General features: G+C 41.9%; 1 long non-coding RNA gene across 1 annotated transcript; it reads left to right on the forward strand.

The window, feature by feature from the left end:
- Positions 1 to 246: 246 nt before the first annotated feature.
- LOC114013946 (uncharacterized) lies at positions 247 to 13604 on the forward strand. Its single transcript, XR_003557220.1, has 3 exons — positions 247 to 419; positions 10759 to 10895; positions 12966 to 13604. It is a non-coding gene; the product is annotated as an uncharacterized LOC114013946 (long non-coding RNA).
- The last annotated feature ends 3823 nt before the right edge of the window (positions 13605 to 17427 follow it).

Below are 17427 nucleotides of genomic sequence, written 5' to 3' on the forward strand. Positions count from 1 at the left end.
CTATGTATTGAGGGAGGCTGAGCAGCAAATAATCAAGATACAAATCCACATTTAGCCAACAGGGAGATAAAGGGCAGCCCGCTTGCCCTGGACTTTCTGGGCTGACTTTCATGCAGTATCCCAGCCTCTGTGAGTGAGAGCAGGGGACTTACAAGTTTGTTGTGAGGTCAAAACAGATCTCTTGGGGCGGGGCGGGGGGGGGGGAAATATGCAGTGCTTAGCTACTATGGCATGAGACCCATACAGGGAGATTAGCTGCAGTAATCTCAGTATTTCCAATGCCTGTGGGTTTTAAACAATAATTTTTGAAAAAGAAACTCATCAAGCAGTCATCCTCTCCCAAGCTGTCCTGCAAAGCTGAGGACACATGACCAAGGCTTTCATATTGTAGGAAGACTCTACTATTCCGGAATATACAGGTAGGTTTATTTTTTAACTGTATTGAACACTAACTGTAACACAACAAACATTTCTATGACTAATAGTATTTCAGGTAATAGTGTATGCTAAAAATAGAACATACTGAGAAAGACACAAGGAACTCTACCATGGAATTTCTTTCTGTGTTTCCTCTTTCAAATGTTAGAGGCAATTTCCGAGAGCTAAGATGATAATGAGGAGTGAGACTGCAGAATATCAGCCTCAAGTATGTTTAGTCTTAGTGGAGAAGGTAAAATCTGGGCTTGAAGAAAAAACAAGCTTCAGTCTTAGCTAAAGTGAAGCTACTTTCCTTCCATCACCAATTTTGAAAATACTAAAGGATTTCCTCCTCTGGTCCCCAGAGTGGCCTATTCCAGTTAATTGTGCTCATGCTGGAATTGGGTTCTAGTGGACATAATCCTACAAGTTACAAAAAGCCTCTGACATTGTGTTACTTTAAAAACTTTTTCTTCATGATTTAGCTGTGAAATACCAAGCTACTTGGTATTTCTATCTACGTGTCAGTACTGTGATATGGTTTTCCTCACAACTTTTCAGTAAATTGCTCCTGTTCCACAATAGCTACTTAGCAGGATATAAACTGAGTCAATCCCATATACAAACCCTTTTTTCTAGTGATTTTCCAAAGCCATTAAGTGCAGTATTTTTGTTATCACTAAAACTGAATGCATTGCTATCCCCAAAAGGTTTAAGTGGAAGGGATAATAAATAAGAATAATTCCCCTGATTTTATATATATATAAAGTGATGACTTAAAAGGATCACAACATGATTTGTTGTTTAGTAGGTATTACAGGCCAGATTTAAGCTGTGTTATAATCAATGGAAATTTTTCCTTTGGGCTCAAATTGGCTCTGTAACAAGACACACACACAGATTCCCTCCTCCTTCCCAGTACATCAGAAATCTCCCAGATGAAATGTATGAGCTCTGTTACACCAGTTACTGTACCTTCCTAATTTAAAGAAGGGAGATGGAAGTGGCACGACTCAAGCAATACAATGCTGTAAAGTCACAGATGCCTACTTTTTGGGAAAAGGGCACACAGAAATGGAGAAAACATGTTATATCCCACATACACAAACTGTTTTAAAAGAGCTGCTGTCACGCTGTAAAATGAGGCAGCCAAAGCAGCCCATGACAAAACCGGGAGTGCTTGCACATCCTCAGTAGTCTTCATCAGCTCAGTGTCACCGTGTTCACAGCGCTGCTCTGCACCCTGAGTGGTGCCCACTCCATCCATGCAACTCTGAGGTCTCTGCATGCTCCTCCCTGCATTTCCAGCTCAAGGCTTCGAACCAGGCAGCTCCCACCTGCCTGCACCTCCTGGTGCTCGGGATTACTGCAAGAGCAGTGGCTGCACAGCCAGGCTACCTTCACGAGGCTCCTTTATATAGACACCACTTGAATTGACTTGACCACTCTTGCTTTAGTGCATGGCCAGTGCCATGTTCATCCCAGCAGACAAAAAAAAGCAGTTATATGAAATGCCCTGACCCCTCAAATCTGCGGTTCTGTGTTCTGATTTCATTCCTCGCATCTTGCTCTTCATGCTTGTATCCTCTTCCCACTCACCTCCTGTTGCCAAAATGCCTGTTTCCTCTACCTGCCTCTGGCCAAGACTTCTCCTACAGCACCCTGATCAGAAAACCCTGGTACACTAATTCCTCCACATCTTCCTCTGTGAGGATGAAATTACTGGATTTCACTTTGGAGTAGAACATGTGATAAATGGCCAAACCTGAGACCAGAACACCTTTGCCCCTGTGATTAACTTCCAGCATGCCAGGGAAAGAGCATCTCTATCCCACACCCATCTAGAAGGAAAAATTCCCAGACTCCCCTCTAAATTCCAAAACCAAAGACCAGCTAAGTAAGTGTAACACCTATTTTGTGCTCCCCTTACACTTTTAGCCACTGTTTTCATCTTTTTACATCTAGAATTTCAAATGCTGTTTCCCAGTCTTTACAGTATCGCTCCTCATAAACAGGTAAATAATAGCAATGAAGGAATACAGTTCAGAAATGAGACGTATTTTTTCCCCTCTAAGAGAAACTGTAATATATAAATGAGTTTGTATTCTACAAAATATGACTGCTCATTTTGTGCCAGAAATGTTCACATTATATTCATTAACCACAGGACAATGATGCCTCAAGGTTAGTGCCCAGGGTCTGGAAGTTTAGAACTTCGATGACAGCAAATGTATGAGCCATGAAAAAGACCACAGTCAGTTAAGCACTGTTTAACATGCTGGCTATGTCTGCCTGGCAGAAATGATGGCATTATGTCCAAATTCTGTGATAACATCCACATCTAAAACTGAAATCCTACATTTAAATTATAAGACAGTGATTAAAGTTACAGACTGCATGACAAAGCAGCATCCGCAATCTCAGTCCTAAACTCTGAGCTGGTGGGAGAGACACCTGAATGCTAAAGGAACAAGGAGAGTATCTATCATTTTTATATCCTACATTCATGACACAGAGGGAAGATACTACATCTGAACAAATAATACAGAATGATCCTGATCTCTGAATATTTTGTGATTGAAAGGAGTGAGTGTAATACATTGACAGAGCTGAAGGCCACAAAAAGCAATAATTAATTGATCCAGTATGGTGCTCTATTTTAAAAGTGATTAACACTCACCTACCTAGTCTTGTACTGGAACCAGTGCCTTGTACTTGAAGTACACTTTCCAAAGAGGTGACACAAACATTAGGAAGATGGGGGAAAAAAATCTGTGGCGTTTTTGTTCCATTGTTATGCAGAGCTCCTAGTTCAAAACCTGTGCTTTATTTGCTGTCTCCACTAGTGTAATTTTAGCTTCCAGCTACAAGATCATGTCACACGCTTGTCTAGACCTCATTACTCTCTCTCCTTGAAGGAACTTCTGCACTGTAAACCTGTCACTTCTTGATTCTCATTGCTGATAAAATAAACTGAGATACTTAAGTTTTGTTTCAACACCAGATTCCCAAGGCCTCGAAAAACATTCGCTCTCATCTCCTCTATGTTTCCTTTTTAGTTTTTCAAAATCCTTTTGAAACAGCAGGCACCAGAAGACTCTAACAATCTCACTGTGGCTATTTGTGGCATAGGTCACAAACTGTTACCTAATCAGTAAATTAGTCACAAGTGTTCTCTATATTTCACCACTCAAAGTAAAAACAACTCCTGCTTCCTTTATATCCTCCTTCTCTCTCCTTCCTCACCCGCTCTGAAAGTGGTTCCAATTTCTGAATTCCAGTGGTTTTTCAAGACTAGTGCTCTACTCCACTAAAGCCTGCTTATACCTTTAATTGTAACTTACTAAAACCAAAAAAGTCCCAGTTTTCAACAGTATTAAGACACCACAAGTTTGACACCTGTTTCACCTATGTTTGCAGGATTTTAGTCACTTCCACTCCCATCTTTCACTTTTTTGTATAACAAACTTTGCTCTTTACCAGCCAATTGTATTACTCTGGACTTACCTTCATATCAATGAACCGTACCATGTCCCAGGAAAGCTCGTGAACTTTTCTGATCGCACTTCTGAGGACAGTTTTCTTCTAGATTCCAAACTTAAACTCCTTTTCCAGATATTACACTAAAAAAAGCACCATTTTTATGTCACAGCCTGGAATGTTCTGCATGACAACAATAGCTACTGTATATAATAAAGCACTTGGTAATCTCTATTATGATATCTATTGAGATTCATTATGTCTCAAAAGTCTTAGCCTTCGCCATAGTATTTTGCAGCTCTATAAATCTTGATGTTGACTTCAGCAGTAGTCAGTGGCCTTGATTGAGGCCTTGATTGCATGGATACAGAATATGACTGAAATTAAAAGACAGCTGAGTAGATCTAGTAAAACAGATGGCACACTGGGGCAGTATTTGCACATTAATATGTGGAAGATAAAAATTAAGACTAGTCTTTGGTTATTCCTTTTTGGTGATATGTGTCAAAAGTAGTCATGTATCTGGATTTGGAATATTGGTCTGAATGAACAACAAATAATTCAGATCATAAATTGAAGTTTGTAGGTTGAATTCTACCATTGAGGAGTGAATTTTGCCATTAATTTTAATTATCTTAATAACACACATTTTGGAACTTCTTGAAATAGCAAAATTAAAGTGGCAGCATTCTCATGGTTTACAACATTTCCAGTGTCCAGCTCATCCCCCTCTTTTCATGCCTGCATACCACCTCTGCTCTGTTGCGTGGGTTTGGTGGATTTTTTTGTGAAAATTGTGTGCAGCAAACTGCCCTTTCCAAAAACCTCCCTCACAAGCCTAAAAACTGAAACTCATACACTTCATGCAACAGAAGGAAGCAAAGACATAAGATCAATGAGAAGAAAGACTTTGAAGAAGCAGCTGACCCCACTCAAGACCAAAAGCTCCTTGCCATTTTCTACTGACTTTGCTAAGCAGGACAAAGCAATTCAGATATAAGAGCTCATTTATAATGTCATCCTCCAGGTCAGTCCCAGACAAACAGAGCAAAGCAAAAGCACTTTTCTGTTCAATGAATCATGTTGTGGGTTTTGAATATGGAATGCGAATGAGCTTGTTGCTGAAGGAGAGCAATGGGCAGGAGCCTGAAGTGTCAACAAATGGAGAAGTAGGTATGAAAAATGAGGTTGTTTGTGAGCCTGGTGAATGGAGGATGAATGGTCAGCAGGATGAGAACAAACAAAAGTGAGAGATCACTTGGCAAAGAAGTGGAATTATTTTCTATAAAAAGCCAAGATGAATATCTGAAGAGTAATCTACTATCTCTTCTCCCCAACAGCCACAAACTAGGTGGGCTTAAATTATTAAGTTGCAGAAAGCTGCAACTAAATCCAATATCACTATGGGAAGAAGGGGCAACTGCCACCATTTTGGGCTAGGGAAGGTGAAACATTCCAATGGGCAGACATCTCAAGGGCTTGGAGGCTCAGCAGTTTCTGAAAACAGGATCCATTTAACCCATCCCAGTCAGAGCACCGAAACAACAAGGCTTTGTTCCTGCTGGCAGACAAAAACAATCAGTCAGGGATAAGGGAACAAACACAAAACAAAGCAAACCTCCCATTTCCACAAAGCTATTTTTAGGTGCAGAATTCAACATAAGTGGCATACAGCCAGTTTTCCATAGATGAGTGCATGAACAAATACACACACACAGGTAGCCACCCTGATCCTGGAGGAACTTCCCCTGAACTTCGCTAAGGGCAGAAACAGACAATAAAGGCTGATTCTGTGGCCTGAATTCTTCCAGTTCTCTGAGCAGCTGCATTGATTTGACCTGTGAAGTAGGGTGCTGCTGGAGGTGAGAAAGAATATCATCAACCAGCCCCGAGGATTTTGTGAACTCATCTGACTCTGAAAGAACAAAGATACAAACATTTTCCAAGCTCTGACCATACAACAGACCCTTGTAAAGCTGTCAGTGCAGAAGCCTGACAGACAGCAGTTGAAAGGTCATAAAATCAATACACAGAAAGTCAGCTCACAGAAAAGCTAATAGGAGAGTAACTGCCCTTTGGCTCAAAACAGGAGAGAAAGGTACACATCCCTGACAGTTTCTAGGTGGCTGCTTCTCTGCTGCTTTGAAAGGCCAGAGGAGTGTTTTTGTTTTTCTACATACGGCTTATTTTTGCAGTCAGGCCGATCTGTAGACACCCTAATAAGAACAGATCTTAAGTCTGGAGGTAAACACTATCTTTCCTGGATGATTTACGAGTAAGGAACGGGAGGTGTTATCTGATCCTTGAGCTTTCTGGATGGGCTCTAAGCACAGCTCCTCTGCTCAAACTACAAAAGGAACAGAGTTCAGGTGCCTGTGGCTGAAAACAAGCTGTGCAGCTCCAGCTGGCAGGGGCAAAACCATACAGGCTGCAAGCACAGCTCAAATAAGCCCTGCACAGCACTGCTTTGGAGAAGACCAGTGTTCATTCACTCCCACCCCACAGCCATGGAATGTTTTCAGGACTCTGCCCAAACCCTCCCAAGGAACAAACACAGCTGCATAGCACTTTCCCAATTGACAATCTCTGTTCTGGAAATTGTCAGTGGAAGGAAGCCTATCCTCTAACTTACAAGCGTTTTTCAGTCTCAATCTGGACAATTTTGCTCAGTGGTCAAAACTTCATGGGCAGGTTTACCCTGGAAATGATGTATTTTCTTCTCCTGCATGAGATGGCAACCATAAGCATAGAAAAATAAACCGTTGCACTGCAGGTGAGGGGAAAAAAGCGAAAGACCCACAGAGAGGAAGACGAAAGATATGACACATAGCTTGCTATATTGGAAGAAATCCTAGCAATTCAGTTTAGATTACGTGCACATGCGTGTGATGCCAGGGGCATTTACTCCAGTGCACTTTTCCAAGCAACCTCCCTGTCTCCAAGTCCCATGGCCTAATTTCTGTCACCTGCTAACACCCCAGCATAGGGTCTCCCATAGAACGGTTTGCACATTTTCAGAACCCAGCTCAAATTTATGCGATTTATCTGGACATACAAATTATTCCTCTGCAGTGTTTCTAGCGCTTTTGATGGGTTATGGACTGTAAGTGTGAACGTGTGGTGCTCTAGCAGCAGCTGGACTTTGGAGAAGCTTGAAATAAGAAAGTCCAGGAAGTGTTGCAGCAAAACAGGAAGGTCTCATTAATCAACAGAACAACCAGAAAAGGGCAAGAGCCTCACTTGTCTTCAGCTGCCAGTGGAAACACACTGGAAACTACCCCGGTTGCTCTGTAAACTGGGTAATGAACTCAGGAGTGTCCACTTGTGTTTGCTTCCTTCAAATGCTTAAAGGAATAGCAGCAAAACCAACCATCTTAAGAGTGCAGTGACAACAAATGCATTTTTTATTTTGAATTAAAAAAAAAAAAAGAAAGAAAACTAATCAGCAAAAAGAAACCAGATCCATATGATCTCCATCGATCCACAGTTCACTGTACTTTTGGCTTTTACATCCCTCTAAATATTTTCCTCATGACTACTGGGCAAAAAAGTATGGTTGAGAACACACTGGCCTACTCCCAGGCAATATGTGGTCTACTATAATGTCCACCCAACTTCGCTGTGAGGCGTTTCTCCAGTTTTTCACATGCCTATATTACATCAGTGTATAATATAGATCAATTTGCATAGGAAATTCACATCACAGAGAACGCTCCTTGCAAAACTGAAAAGCTGCATGTTGAGGTACAATGTACAGAAGAGTAAAATCTCCAACCTTATTATTATTTTAGCTGAAATATTTTTGCAAGCTTTTCCTTATGAGTTTTCTATAAGCTTATAAAAACATATTCTGTGCTCCCAAGGCTTCTTAGGGAATGACATGTGAAATTTTATGATATAAATATCGTTAAACAAACACACACACACATATATATATGCACACACATACATGTGTATATATACACAAGCACAGTTAAACAATATGCTTCAGCTTGCACTATTTCTGAATTTACATATAGATCTTGGATAAATGTGAAGGAGCACCTGACTGTGCCTTTTTATTATTATTATTTCACAGAAACTTTCAAGGAATAGTTGTTAACAATCCAGTTCTGATATGATACCTCCATCATACCTGCTGTTTGACTAAAACCATACACGCATACAAGAGGAACAGTTCATTAATACCAATACCTACATTACCAAAGGACAAAACCATGTTTGTCTGAAATTTTTATTTTTGTTTGCCTTTGAACTTATCAACCATTACATAATTTCCAAACCAATGAAAGGGTTGGTTTAATTCTTAGTGTACAGTTTTGATTTTGATACATTAATATACAATTCAATTTCGTATCTGTTTTCATATAAACCATATTCTAAAATGTCTTTCTGCATTAAATAATGCATGGCAATATTTTAAACAAGTTTTAAGCAGTACATTTTGAATTCAGCCATGTATTCTCAAGTGATCAAGGTCAAAGCCTTCATTTAAAAACAAGACCTGAACATATTTTTAAAAAGGTATTTTAAAATAGTTGCTGCACAAGGTCTGCAGGAGGTGTAATCTAGAGGATTGGTAGTGGGATTTTTTTTCTTTTAGGTGCACAGAAGTAGCCTATGCTACATCTCAAAAAATACAGTATTATAGAACTTAAAGGTAGCAGGGATCACTAGAGCATCTAGCCTGATTCCCAGTCTCATGCAAATATCCTAATGCTACAGGTATGCATCACTCCTCCAAAAGCCGAATCATGGGGCACTTGTAAAAAGCCAGAAGGAGGTATCATCACCTGACAGGTCTCTGGTGTCTGAGCCTGTCTGGCAGATGTGTGCAGGTGATGCCGGCAGCTGAACCTCTCTGCCCATAAAAAGATGGAACACCAACACCCATCTGACCCTGCAGGGAAATTTTCTGTCTGCCCTCAACTTTGTTGACTGCCAGGGCCTAAAGCGTGTGAGCAGAGCACGGAAATCAGGCATCTCAGAGGGTGCTCGGCACCAGCAGCGAGCTGTTCCATTCAACATTCTGCCTATAGGCACTGGAAAATGCCGTGTGTTTATCAGCGAGGTCAAAAAATAGTGCTGCTGTTAGCTTCCCTACTGTGTTCAGGTGCCTGCATATGTTAAAGAAGTCACCTCCTAATCTCCAAGCAGGCCAGCAGAGGAAGTTCAGATCTTCACCCTCCCCTCAGAACTGACTCTCAACACAGGCAAAGCAATACTTTTTTAGGGCAGAAGATTGTCAGCCACAGAAAAACACCTACAGCTCGATTTTCTGCTTTGCTTCTACCAAACTGCTGGTAAAACACACCAGCTTCTGGGGTGGAAGAGGACAAGTCAAGGGTCCTAACTGAAGTTCTCCTGCACTGGCAGTTGCCTCCACGCTCCCTTTGCTTTGGCTGTAGCACACCCAACACCCCAGCCCTGCTCCCTCCGCCCAAACACTCTGCCAAGCAGACGTAGGACTTCCCAGTTCTGGGAGAAAAGATAAGAGCCTCCCTTGCACGGCGTGGCAGGAGGCTAACAGAGAGCTGCTCACAGGAGGCCAGGGAGAAGCACAGAGATCTACTCCTAAAGGAAAGCCAGGCATCGGGAAAGGAGTTTGTTCTCAGACCCAACACTAAAATGGCCCCTGGTGAGCAGCACATCAAGGAGAGTAGCCAAAGCAGGGCTGGCAGTGGAGCTGTGAGACAGGACAAGGCTGGAGGGATCTGACCAAGGGGTAGATGTGGTTTCACCTATGGAGAGGGATGAAGCTAGAGCAGCCACATCAGCAGCTGCTGCCCCAGTAAAACCAGACACAACAAGAGGGGATTTGGTCCTACTGGGGTCGCTCCACTCTGCTGCACACGCCTGCAATGCAGCCTTGGGACCGGCTGTCTGCCTGCAGGCTGCCTTCAGTAACCCATGCCAAAGGGGATCTGCCTTAATGTAATAGCACACAACGGTTTTGGTTTCAACAAGGTCCTGTTCAGTATGTCCCAGGGGAATCTGGCCTTGTTTCAGGCTACATTGTGCTTATTCTAGCTCTTCCTGGAGAGGGAACTCCTAACTAAACCACTGTAATTTTGTTTTCTTGCCTAGGTACATTTGTACTTCAAACCCAGCTGAAGACAGTAATAGGTTAAATATAGCCTTAAGCTTTAATGGCTGAACTCCACCCAAGTGCTTTTATTTTACTGTGCTACTCAGACCTTATCCATCCTTCGTTCTGTGTGTAAATTTCTCTCATCAATATTTGAATACACACAGACAAAAGAAAAAGCAAACAAAACAAACATAATTGGAGACAAGAATCTCAGGGTGTAAGCAGAGGAAAACAATTTTAGATAAGTGCTTGGCACAGTGTGCTAATCTGCTGTTCAGTAATACTTACTCATGCTGAGAGTATTTTACCCACCCTTAGCCCCTGTGCTTCAAACATCTCTCCTTACAAGCCATCTTACTCCGTGAGAATAGAGGTGGCAGAACTGGGCCTTCATGATTTATCCCCCCTTCTTGTAGAGCCACCACAAAAGGCTGCACAAGTTGCATTGTTCCCCTTATGTAGGCATGACTGGGACTGGTCAAAAGTGATACATTGGAGCAATTAATGTGCCCATCTGCACCTGTGACCGATTAATTAGGCTGAGGACATGAAGGAGCTGAACAGTAGCTTGGGAGCTGCTTGCCTGCCACAGACAATTGTCCTGCCTTTCTAACCAGGGCAGCAATGGATGAAAACATTGGTTTGTTTACTTATTTGTGTGTTTTGATTCAGCTGAATATGACCCAAGTTACAGCCCCTGTTTTATATATTTTTTAAAGTTATTTTTTTTTATTACCATAATTTGTTCATGTATTTCTTCCCAAATACAGGTAGGATGCAGAGGTGGCTCACTGACTCTGGAGGAGATGTCTCATTTGATGAAATCTGGGGATTCTAGTCTGTCCTGGACACATCAGAGTTGAAGACAGTACCAAGTGTTCTGGTGCCTCAGCAGTGAAAGCTATATGTAAGGATGATAAAAGGCTCAAATTAATTCATATGAGTTAGGAGACTTGATACTCGGTGGTAAAAAATAGACTCAGAGTGAAAACCACTGCATATCCATTGTTAGCTATGCCCCTGTATTTATACTACTAATACATTTTTCAGATGTGCTAGGGTATGCAACCAACAACCTTCCACTCAGTAAGGTTTCCTGAAGGATTAATTTAACCCCTTGCATTTTGCAATCAGCCCCTGCCCTGAAAGCCTTCTGCCTGTTGCTCCACAGCTCTCAGCCTGTGGCAGGTGACAGAAGCACACACACACAAAAAGATGTAACTGATAACCCCAGATCAGGATAGCACTGGCAATAATCTCTGTTGACTAAACCCAGCTCAGGGTATGTATTTGCTTAATGCTGACAGCAAAAGCAAATCAGCTAGTCAGTACTATGCCTTCCAGTTAGGCCTTGACAAGCTCATTTGCAATCACTCCTCTGACCCATTTGCTTCGTTTCACCTTCCCTAGTGCCGTAGAGAGCCTTACGTTACACCTTCACAGACCACACAGCCTACCATAGCAACAAAGCATCGCAGCCTTACTGCTCCTACCACGAGGTCAACTTTGCGAGCATGCCCGTTCAAAGGCGCAGAGGGAACTCACCCTAAGGTAGCTGCAAGGGAAACTAATTAACAGGCTCTTGGCTGGGTACACTGTTACAGTATCATCATCAAGCCCAGCAAAAGAAGAAAGCAATGCAATGAACAGCATCAAGGTTAGGAAGGCTGTATTCTGGCATTAAACACACAAAGCAATATACTTACTTGGGTGAAGCTTAAAAATGCCACCGATAACAAACAGCAGGTAGCAAATCAGTCCTTTAGATAGCAGGAGAAACTTTTGAAAAGCAGTCATTAATTTGGCTACCATGATGAATTCCTCTGTGGTGAAAGCAACAACCCACTTCACTGCTTCACAGATTCATTGCCTAGGAGGCCATGAGGAACACTGTGATTATTTAACCTGTCTTCCTGCATAAGACTTGAGCTACCAGCAATCTTTTATAATGCCTTCAGCTGGCAGTAAAGGGGTGGTTTTGATGAGACAACATCTTTCATACCTTTGTGTGCTGCTGTTGCCTTACTCCACATCTTGTTGGGAGCCTCCTCCCAACTTCCTACATGGGCAACACAGAGAAATCCCAGCAGCAGAATTGCTACAGGTGGCCCCATTTTGCTGGTACTCTGAAAAGTATGGAAACATCACACCAAAAGGCATACTCAGCAGAGTATCCCACACCACATGGTCTCCCTGCGTGCCCCATACAAGGACTGTTACACAAGTAGCTGAGCAGGTTACTGCTGTCCAAATGCTCATCAGCATTTCATGGCGCCATGTATGACTCTCACATTAAAGACGCAGCCCTGGGTTGCAGCAGTGTAGCCTAAGACAGATACAAGTGCAGGATTCAGGGAAATCTGGATCTCTTAATGGTTATCTGACCCCCAGGTAAGCCTAGGTCAGTCTTTCTTTCTCCCTTCTCATTCTCCATCTGTTTGAAGCAGTAACTGCTGACACACAATTTCTGCTACACAAGTGTTTTTTCCAGCGCTTAGCACTCTTTAAGCTACTCTAGTTAGCTAGGTAACATACAGAAGGCTTTTACTCACTGAAGCAATGCATCAGATCTTTGAACAAATCTCCCTTATACGAGACTTACACAACTAAAAATATCAAATTCCTTTTTATTCAGCTTTACTCAGAAATCCTATTTGGCATTATTGAGTTTAAAGACACTGGAAATGTCCATTATGCCTGCCTGCTGGTGGCATAGGGGAAGAAAAACCATTGCTATTTGAGAATGCTTCCATCTATCCTGGGAATTAACAGCTGTACTAGATTCTGAGATTTGGTCATCTGTTAGACTGGGATCTACTGAATATCAGTTTTTCATGCCACTTTGTAAGTCTCTCTCAGGCCTTTTCTCCCTTAACCACTTGAATTTTTCACTGGTGAAATTGCCTCTTTCACTCTCTACTTGTGTTTGGTTAAGAGCTTTCCTGACTCTCAATAAAATTTCCTCTTTCCTCCACAGGTCACATCTCCCTTACTCCCTCAGTACTCCAACGAAGTGGCGTAACTAAAGCAAATTCAGGGCAATTGACATCTGCCTGTATCTAGTTTTGATGTAAGCTACTCTTATTGCAGGCTTGAAGAGGAGCCTGTGGGCACAAAAACTCATGTGTTTTTTCTCAGTTTATCACTTCAACTAAAAAAACATGTTACCTCACCTGACAAACCTAATTTACACTCTTATTTCATTCCAGCGAAAACAACCATATTTACTAAGCTATCATAAATGACAGAGCACTGCATGGTTTTGCATTGCTTTTGACATTAAAAAAAAATCAAACACACCATTACCAGGCATTTGCTTTTGATGATGCTCCTCTACGGTTCTGCCAATCGGTATTTGTCCCATCACAGTGAAAATGGGTGACCCTTGCTTAAAGTCACTAAATGCAAAGCAATGTCATAAAAGTTGTATCACAGCACTGCTAATGAAAACATTCAGCCTTTGGTGGTGGCAAACTCCATTTGCCCTGGGCCATATACAGGCAACCAGTGTCACCATATTTCATCACTCAAGACAGAAATATATGTATAAAATGCTAGAAGAAGCTGCATTTCAAAAGAAAAGGAATAAGATGAAGAGAAGCAAAAATAAAACCTAATTTCCTGTGCACTGCTGTCTCATTGTTCACTGCAAGTTCCAATTTAAGTTTTTCTTCAGCTTGAGTCATTTATTGGGGAGCATTTCCCATATGGTCATTCTAATTTCTAATAAGATTCAAGTCTACACTGTAGCTTTTTCATATGTTTGGCACATACAGAATCTGTCTCTCTCTTCCCTCTACTCTTCTACCTACACATCATCAAAACAGAAATTTAATCATCTTTTAGATGGCTACCACTGTGTTAAATTTGGTTTGAAAGGTCAACAGAAAGGGACACACAGACACAGAGCATGAGTGTGCATGTCTCATTTCCATAGGAAACCAGGTTTAAAAATGAAAGATTTACAAGGAAAATGAGCTGCACTTTTGCTCACAGCAATACACTCATTTAAACACCAGACACTGCTGACTATAAAAAATTATCTGTATCTATTGGTCCTCACCTTGGGTATTGTAAATCCTCAGAGCTCCTCTGAAGTTATTGGATTTACATTCATTAATACCAGTCGCCCATTAATTTCATGTTTATAAGAAAGTGTGTCTGATAAGAAGGTAAGAGAGTATCTCTAGACCTACACGCATGAGTGTAGGCACATGTATGTGTGAGCACATGTACACTCAAGAATCACAGAACATTACAGGGAAATGTCACAACCTCTCCCATCCCAAAGGACTTGCACCCAAGTCAAGGCCAAAGCTGTACCAAACTTGTAAAGTTGCCCAGGGAAAGAAAGGGAGTGCAACCCATTCATTTTTCTCCCTCTCTTTCACAGGCTTATAAAAGTGGCTTTCTGATGGACCACTTGAAAGTCACCTCCACCCATCTAAAACTTGGCTGAGGATCTCAGTCTTCCTTTATTACTGCGCAACTCTATTAAAGCTCTCAGTGGAACCAATGAGTGAATGTCCTAGCCAATTTTACTTTTTGTATTAAAAAGAAAAGCACACGCTAGTCTATTGAAAATAATTTTTAAGAATTTTAATCATAGCAAATGTGTCTGAACAGTTCTCATAAAATCAGCGCTTCCACATATACAAAGGACAAGACTCCAGAGATCAGCCTACAAAAATACCGTGTGTTAAAACAGGGGCAGGGGAGCGGGATGTACACGGAAGGGGGCAGTTAGAAACTCAGCAATGTTTGAGATGCCTTCTAGGACTGACATAGCAAGCAAAGAATGCTTCTCCAGTTATGCAGATTTCTCAACAGCACTTTAATTTCACCTTTAGAAAGTCAATATTTGACAAAATTTTGACATGGCAGCCTAGCAGCTCATATATCTGTAAGGGCTGGTTAGCCCTTCATAAGAAAAGAAAGGGGAAGTAATTTAAAACCAAGTTATATGTGTTCTTGCTTCTGAAACACGTCAAGAACTTCAGTTCACAGCCATTGAACAGTGCCAACCTGCTTGTTTAGCTAGAATACAATTAACGAGCGGTGGGGGAGAGAGCCTAGAGAGAGCAAGGGACCATGTAAAACAAGAGTGTAAAACAAGGAGCAGAGACAGCGGCAGAGCTGTAGGAGAGCCATGTGTGCCTGAGGACAGACTCTACTTTTCAGCTTCTGGTGTAACTATTCTTAAAACAAGATCCAAATCTTCATTCAGCTCTTGTTTTAATGAATGTACTAAGTGCGCAGATACATACACACATCTTCAGGGTTGGCACTGAGATAGAAAACCAACACTCACTTCAAAGCTGTGTTGAGGACACTTCAGGTGACCTTCAAATCATTCACTGTTTTTCCTTTGTCTTTTTGCTTTAACGCCTGTCAAAGTTCATTTGCCTTCACCAAAACAAAACAAAAAAAAATAAAACCACCAAAAAACAACCATGCAGCAATCCCCGCTCCTTCCTGTCTCTCTTAGTAATACAGAAACCCTTGCTAATAGGGATATTGCAAAGACGGACCCTGTGGAATGGGCTTTTTAGATCTGCTTTAGGTTACAGCTCACTTGCAAGGAGCAATTAGGGATACTGTAGCTGAAGTAATCCAAACTCATATCAACTGCAAGTAGCTTGAAATACACGCTGAGAAGCTGACAAGCAGCTTCCCTAGAGAGTACATGCCTGTGTGCAGCTGGTCCTGCCCTCTCTGCTGCAGCCCTGTGCCACACCAGCCGGCTGGTTTCCAACCACAGGGACTGCAGCAGGGAGAATGCCTGGCTGCAAAGACTGTCGCTGCTCCCCCTTCACTTTCCAGCAATCACCGACAGCATCTGCTGCCTCACAGGACTCAAAAATATTTTTCTTCTCAGAGGTCCTCTGTTTAGCAAGGTTTAGCCTCCAAAACACAAAGCCTGTTGGGACTCATTTGGAGCACAGCTGAAATGCAGGGGCACCTCTGCCTTCCTCTGACAGTTTAAATAGGTACAGAACAGATGGTATGAATGTGGCCTGAACAAAGAACAGCTTTGCTCCTCTTTTTGTTTTTCCTAGTGCCTGTTTTTGTTTTTCCAGAACAATTATAAGCAAAATGAGGGTGGGGGAGGAGGCGGGAGGATGAGAAACACTTTTTACAGCCTACCACAAAAAAGTATCTGAGCAGCACACTGATTGTTAGTGCAGCAACAGACACAGCACCCTGCCATGGGGCAGCCTGCTTTGGGACTACCCTTCTCCCCTGAAGCTGACTAGAAGGGCAGGTTCTCCAGTTTGCAGGATACTGAGTGGCCAGGAGAGCTTGACGTGTCATGGCTTAGAAAGCTGCCAGAATCTTACAGAAAGGTTCTCAGGTTTCTTTTAAACCTTGAAAGTATATCTATGGCAGAGGAACCATAAGACCCCACGCTCTAACCAGAGATGTTATGTTGGACCACTCCAGCAAGGAGAATATTTGTGGTGTGTCCTTACGGGGCTGTTGTTTCAACAGAGATTTTTGGTGGGTCCTGTCCACGTTTCACCCGGTTCGACGCCTGCCCCAGGACACCTCCCTTCCCCTTGGGCCGCCAAGCAAGCACAGCAGGGGCGGACTGTGCTAGGACAATTTAACCAGATTTCCATCTTCATTTGTCAAAAGTCAGGCCAGTGACCCAATCAAGGATTTAACAATCTCTTAAGGAGACTGATAATTTTCCCCCCAAATTGGTAAATATCTCCTTATCAAAGGCTGCCTGCTTTAGATCTATAAAATGAGGACTGCCACTGCATATAGGACATGTGACGGAGATCCTCAGAGGCCAAGTCCACTAACGGCTTTAAATGAGGCATAAGACTCAAGTTTGATCTCAGAGAACTGACAGTCACAACTAATTCCACATATAGTGCTCTGCGGGCTCAACATCCAGAAAATCCGGACTCTGCACATTTCAGCAGGCATTTTAAACTTAACAGGCAGCACGTGACATTTCATTAAGATTTTGGTGCTATTGCAGTTTTCAGCTGTTAGGAGGTTTATGAGGTATTACAAAACAGCAGCACATACATAGATTTTGAAACTCAGCAGACCTAATCTGAGCCATGAATATGGATTTTCTTCTTCCTTATATCCCTTCCTCACCAAAGGAAGATGAATCACTACATTGTCACTGATATGGAACAAAAAACCCCAAAAAAGCTGTTAATGAATGATGTTAAGAATCAGATTGTGCAAATAATTTCTAGTCTCTGAGTTTTACTCTTGTTTTGCTATTGCTTTTTTATTAAAAAAAAAAAAGCTATAGTAAAGAAATAATAATCCAAAATACTAATTTAGAGAGGACATATGATAATAACAGCAGACAAAGAGGTATTGCACATAAGACTCTGTATAGAGCCCTGGAGATGTTCCTATTTCTGTGGCAACTTGTTACTATTTTCACCACTGAAAATGCAGAAGAA

This window comes from Falco peregrinus, chromosome 3 (assembly GCF_023634155.1).
Source record: "Falco peregrinus isolate bFalPer1 chromosome 3, bFalPer1.pri, whole genome shotgun sequence".
Lineage (NCBI taxonomy): Eukaryota > Metazoa > Chordata > Aves > Falconiformes > Falconidae > Falco > Falco peregrinus.